Below are 6000 nucleotides of genomic sequence, written 5' to 3'. Positions count from 1 at the left end.
TTAAACATTTGTGCAGGTCTCACCTTGCTCTGCATGCAGTCTAAGAAATGTCAGGAACCTAATTAAAACCAATATATAGGACAGGTGGGCGTGGGTGCTACCACCAGGCGCAGAAGGGGTCTCTGGCCTTCTAATCAGAGGCGTAGCGAGGGCGGCGCCGGTGGAGCACGAGCTCCGGGCGCAGAGAGTTAATATGGCGCCGGAGCTGTGCACCGCAAAGGCACCTGTGCCTCTCGCCCACCCTCTGTGTGCCACCCGTCCGCCGGCCTCTGTTTGCTGCCCGTCAGCCCACCGGCAGAACTTCTGGCGGTGCAGCGCAGCCGGAGCCGTGCACTGCAAAGGCACCTGTGCCACTCGCCCACCCTCTGTGTGCTGCTCATCCGCCCACCCTCTGTGTGCCACCCGTCCGCCCAGGGGCAGAACTTCTGGTGGTGCAGCGCAGCCGGTGCAGTGCACTGAGAAGTTAATGGGGCCCGCTGCTGTTTTTTTTTTTTTTTTTTTATGTTTAAGTGCGGCGGCTGCTGGCCGTCATCAGCGAGAGACAGTATTGCCAGGCTAGGAGTCTTCATCCCGGCCACTCACTCTCAGATGCTTACCGCCAGCAGCTCATTGCCTTTGCCTGGCTCCATTCAGCAGGAGCAGGGGACTGTGCACCGCGGCGCAGGAGAAGACCTGCCGGCGCAGTGTTGGCTGTGAAGGCTGCCGTGGAGCTGGCACCATGGAGCATGAGAATGGCAGAAGGAGACCGGGTGGCTCCTTGTTTAATGTGCAGGCTGCAGCAGAGCCATCGCCAAAGAGAAGGAGCTGGGGAGCATGTGCAGGAGCAGAAGACCCGGGGCTGTCATTGCTGGTGACTGTTCAACATCTTCACAACACTGCTCTCCCTTCTTCCTCCTCACCCCCTTTGCTCTGCTGCCCCACTTACCTCTCCCCCCTTCCTTCCCTCTCCCTTTCCTCCCCCCTTTCCATCTCCTTCCCCTCTTTCCTTCTTTCTCCCTTTTCCCCTTCCCTTTCCCTCCCCCCTTCCATCTCCCTCCCTTACCCCCTTCCCTTTCCCTCCCCTCTCTTTCAAATCCTCTATCCCCCTTTTTCTCCCCGACATCCCCTCTATCTCTCTACACCTGCAGATTCCGGAATCAATGACATGACGTGTGCCTGCATCTCCAGACAACGATCATGGAATCCCACAGGAATCAAGCATGTAATCTTCCCTGGCAACAATCATGTAATCCCACAGGCAACAAGCAGGTTATCCCCCCAGGGAAATGAGCATGTAAATCCCCAGGCAATGAGCATGTTGCTACCCCTGGCAATGAGCATGTAATCGCGTGGCATGGAGCATGTAACCCCCTGGCAAGGAGCATTTAAACCCTGGCATTGAGCATGTAAGTCCTAGCAACGAGCATGTAGGTAAGCGCACATATGTGGCATAATGTTTAATGAGCAATACAGTGTGTGTGGTATAAGGTGTAATGGGTATTTCAGTGTGGCGTAATGTGCAATGGGCCTTACATGTATGGAATAATGTGCAATGGGCATTACATGTGTGTAATGGGCATGTGCGGCAAAAAATGTACTAGGCACTACAGTGTGTGGCATAATGTATAATGGCCTTTCAATTTAAAGTAAACAAAATATCCTATGTTATTTTGGTGTGTGTTGGGGGGGATCAAAGCATATTGTTGCACCCGGGCCCACAACTCGCATACTCCACCTCTGCGTCCGCCCATTCTCCCACCCTTCCTCTGTGTGCCGCCCACGCTGGCCCTTCCTCTGTGTGCCGCCCACCCGCCCTTCCTCTGTGTGCCACCACTCCCGCCCCGGTACTGTACACAGAGCGTAGCGCATGGGGAGGCAGGAGCGGTAGTGCTGTGACAGTGAGTAGCAAGGACCCCTGTGCGGCTGCCCTGTGCTTCCTTATCTATATAAAACCGTATGAATTACTGTATATTATATTCTGTATATACTGTAACAGTATATCGCACAACAGTATATCGCACATTGCTGCCCTGCTACAAATTGGGGGGGGGGGGGGAGTGAAGGAAAAAAAGGTGGCGGTCTGCTTACAAATTGGGGGGGGGGAGCAAAACATGCCCTTGCTCCGGGCATCGTGACACGTAGCTACACCGCTGCTTCTAATGTGTATGGAAATACACGGCATTAGATATACAGGGGTGGGGTCCTGGGGTGCACACCAATTGAGAGGTGCGACCCTGCGGAGACCTTTCAGTAGAACTGCATACAAAGTCAAAGGTGCAGGTGCACAAATTAAACTCCCAATTTCAAAATTTTTGCAATAAAATTTTGCATTTTTAGCGAGGTTCTTCGCTTAGTTATGGCCATAAGTAACGGCTTGCCCACCGCGACCAGGTGACCTCATTAGTCGGGCAAGTCCCTAACATTTTGCGGGGTACAAATCTAGGGCACAGGGCACCCCAAAAATGGTGCAGCTGAGTGACCCCAGGGCAACACAAGACTGAAAGAAATATATAGTGAAACAAAGTGAGGATAGGTTAGTGAGAGAGGCTGCTAAAAGATAGCAGGGATAAGTAAGTGAGAGGTAAAAAAATGAGAGATAAAGTAGTGAGAGGTGAAGTAGTGAGAGGTAAAGGTTAGAAATGAATTACATTGAAATAAAACACACAATAGGGATGAAAGTGAAAATGAAAATAAGTGTTAATTTGTGTTGCTCCTGAGGCCAAACAGCCACACCAGTCCAGGGGGGCCCACAACCCAGAAATGCACCCCCCCATCTGATAATCCATTAAACCATTAGATTGCTAACTATACATGTTACATCTGCCCCACCTGCCGTGCACATGGTTTTGCCCGTTTTGGGAACAAATTTTTACTGCGATCAGGTCTGAATAAGGGCCACTGTCTTCCCCCATCTGTGTCACTCATACCTGACTGTGTCACTATCTTTTAAAATGTATGCGCTCACGAGCAGGGCCTTCTCTCATCTTGCGCATGAGCAAAACCTGACCTTCGGTGGCGAGATTGTCTGGGGTGTGACCGCTGCCATCTTGGACCTTCATGGAATGAGGTCCTCAGCTACCCTATGGCCTGCAACTTCACACTTATCGGATATCCTACTTTGCTGGGTTGTGTGCTAGCCACCGTCACCTTCCTGTGGGTCATCCCTGAAAGGGTTGCTTGGCCTCGTTATTGTGCTGGGAATCTCCTACGTATCATTCGCATACATCATGCCTCACTATGTACACCATCTTCTTGAGGATAGACATGCCTCTACTAACAGGTTGCTCAAAATATTTGGTGAACATACAGTGGATAACTCTTCCTCCTCTTACACCACTGTGGCAGAGTTTAAAATAGATATACCTATATCTTGTGAGCCTTCCATTCTCACAATCGGCCAGATGTATCAAGCTTCAAAAGTGATCAAATGGAGATTGATAATCAGCCAGCCAATCAGCTCCTACCTGTTATTTTTCAAACCCAGCCTGTAACATGACAGGTATAAGCTGATTGGCTGGCTGTTTATTACTCTCAATTTTATCACTTTTTGAAGCTTGATACATCTGGGCCTATACCTGTAGCTCAGGGGTGTCCAAACTTTTTGCGACGAGGGCCAGATTTGGTGAAGTATAAATGTGTGGGGGCCGACCATTCAGCCTGACATTCTTTGAATCATTAATCACATCAGAATGGTCATCCACTCTGCCCCCATTCACTCTATGTCCCCCAGCCTGCCCCTTCATTGTATTTCCCCCAGCCTGCCCCCATTCACTGTATATCCCCCAGCCTGCCCCTCCTTCACTGCATGTCCCCCATTCACTGTATGTTCCCCACTCTGCACCCATTCACTCTGTCCCACAGCATGCCCCCGTTCTCTTAATGTCCATCAGTGCCTCCATTCATTGTATGTCCCCAAGCCTGACCCCTGTATGACTCCCATTCACTGTATGACCCCCATTCACTATGTACTCCACTCTGCCCCCATTCACTGTATGTCCCCCAGTCTGCCCCAGTTACCCCGTCTCTGAATGGCCATCACTGCCTCCATTCACTGTATGTCCCCCAGCCTGACCCTTCTCCACCGTATGTCCCCCACTCTGCCCCCTCCCTTCTCTGTATGTTTCCCAGCCCCTTGTGTGAGCCAGAGGAAGAAGAGGCAAAGCACACACTGCAAGAACAGGAGATGCTTGGGCTCCCGCTGCTGTCCTCCTTCACTCTGCATGTTATGGGAGCAAGCTTCCCCCTTGCTGCCCCCCTCCCCAAACACTGCTGTCACTGTGATTGTGAAGTAGGTTGATATACGATTGCAGCAGCAGGGGTAGGACACCAAACACATCTGACTGTGGCGGCCGGCACCTCCTCACTGCAGCAGACAGCAAGGTAAAGGCGCGCTCGCTGGGGCCCCACCTTTAGTGTCCTGTGCTGTGCTTCCCACATCTGATGCTCTGCCCGCTTCCAGCTGGAGGGCCACTTGAAATGACAGCACGGGCCGCAATTGGCCCCCGGGCCTGACTTTGGGCATGCCTGCTGTAGCTGATTCTATTCTGGACACGCTACTGCCTAACTGTGCAGATTCTAGTCACTGCATACTGTATCTAGCTACTGTGAAGATGCCGCAGACTCCTCAAAGACTTCTCCTGTGCTCTTGCTGGATGCCTTTGGATTTTGGGACTTGATATTTATGCCTACGGTATGGTACACTTCTTATTCTGGTTCTGGAGGGCCCTGGAGCAAACTTGGTACTTTCTCCATCTTAGGTCGGGGATGTCGAGAGCTGGCCGGACTGACACTTTTCAACTCTGTACTCATGATGCTGCCATTTCCCACCAAGTTTATTATTTATATTTACCTGCATGTTGATGTATAATTGCCCGTTAGCTGATTTATAACCATATATCCTGCTTGTGTTTCCAATTTCTACTACCTGTCTAGTATTGTCATTTATCCTGCTTGTCTTTGAGACATCCTGCTTGTCTATTCTGACCCTTCTATGGAGGGGGGGCTGCTTTAATTAATATTTTGTGGGAGAGCTAGGCGTATCCTGACACAGGGTTATTCGTTTTTTTGCCTCACACTAGGAGGAGGTGGGGGATGGGAGTGGTTAGGTAGTGGGGAAGGTATGTAGTAAGTTTAGGCATCCACGTATGCCTGAGTTGGGGATCGATTATACAGGGAGGGTTGCTTTTGGATTTCTCTTTTGTGTTGAGTTTGATATATATTTTATTTTATTCTGGGCACCTATTTAGTTACCAAGGCTTTAGTTGGGTACGGCAGAATTTGTCCTGTGTTTGATCCATTTATTCAGATGTGTGTGTCTCTTGGTGCCCGTATGGCGTCTACGGGAACCTGTGAGGCTATACTGTTATTTTATGAATCCTCTCATCCTTATATCTATGATGTATCTCCTTCATACACTTTCTTTTATTCCGCTTTGCAACTGTGCTAACACTCCTCATTTATACCAATTTTGCCTATCATGATATGATTTAGTACCTTGTGGTGTGCTGTATACTTGGTGTTTAGTTTTTTGTTTTTCTTTTATGTCTTCTTATGCAAAAAATCGATAAAAAATATTGAATAAAAAAAAAAAAAAGATAGTACAATAATTGGGTAATGGCCATGTCTCCTCATAGACTAAGGAACCATCTGAGATGTGTGTAGACAGGAGAATCATAGGTAATTGCCATGTCTCCTCATAGACCAAGGAACCCTTTGAGATGTGTGTAGGCCTATTTCAAAAAGTACTGTAAATGTGCACGTTTTATTTGACATTTTCTGACACTGTAGCCCCCAAGCATTCACCCAGCATGGAGATGCTCCAATTGAGGAAATAACCACAGAGAGATAGTATTATTCACCACTCATTTTATTACACAAATTGGTGTTGGAAATCGCACATTATGGGGTCAATTTACTAAGATGGGAGATGTATTGAAGATGGGATGTTGCCCATAACAACCAATCAGGTTGTATCTCCTAGACAATACTAAATAAATAAGTAGTCTGTATCTATTAGATAAG

This window comes from Crinia signifera, chromosome 6 (assembly GCF_055691185.1).
Source record: "Crinia signifera chromosome 6, ASM5569118v1, whole genome shotgun sequence".
NCBI lineage: Eukaryota > Metazoa > Chordata > Amphibia > Anura > Myobatrachidae > Crinia > Crinia signifera.
The sequence above is the reverse complement of the archived record's forward strand: the minus strand, read 5'-3'. Positions refer to the sequence as shown.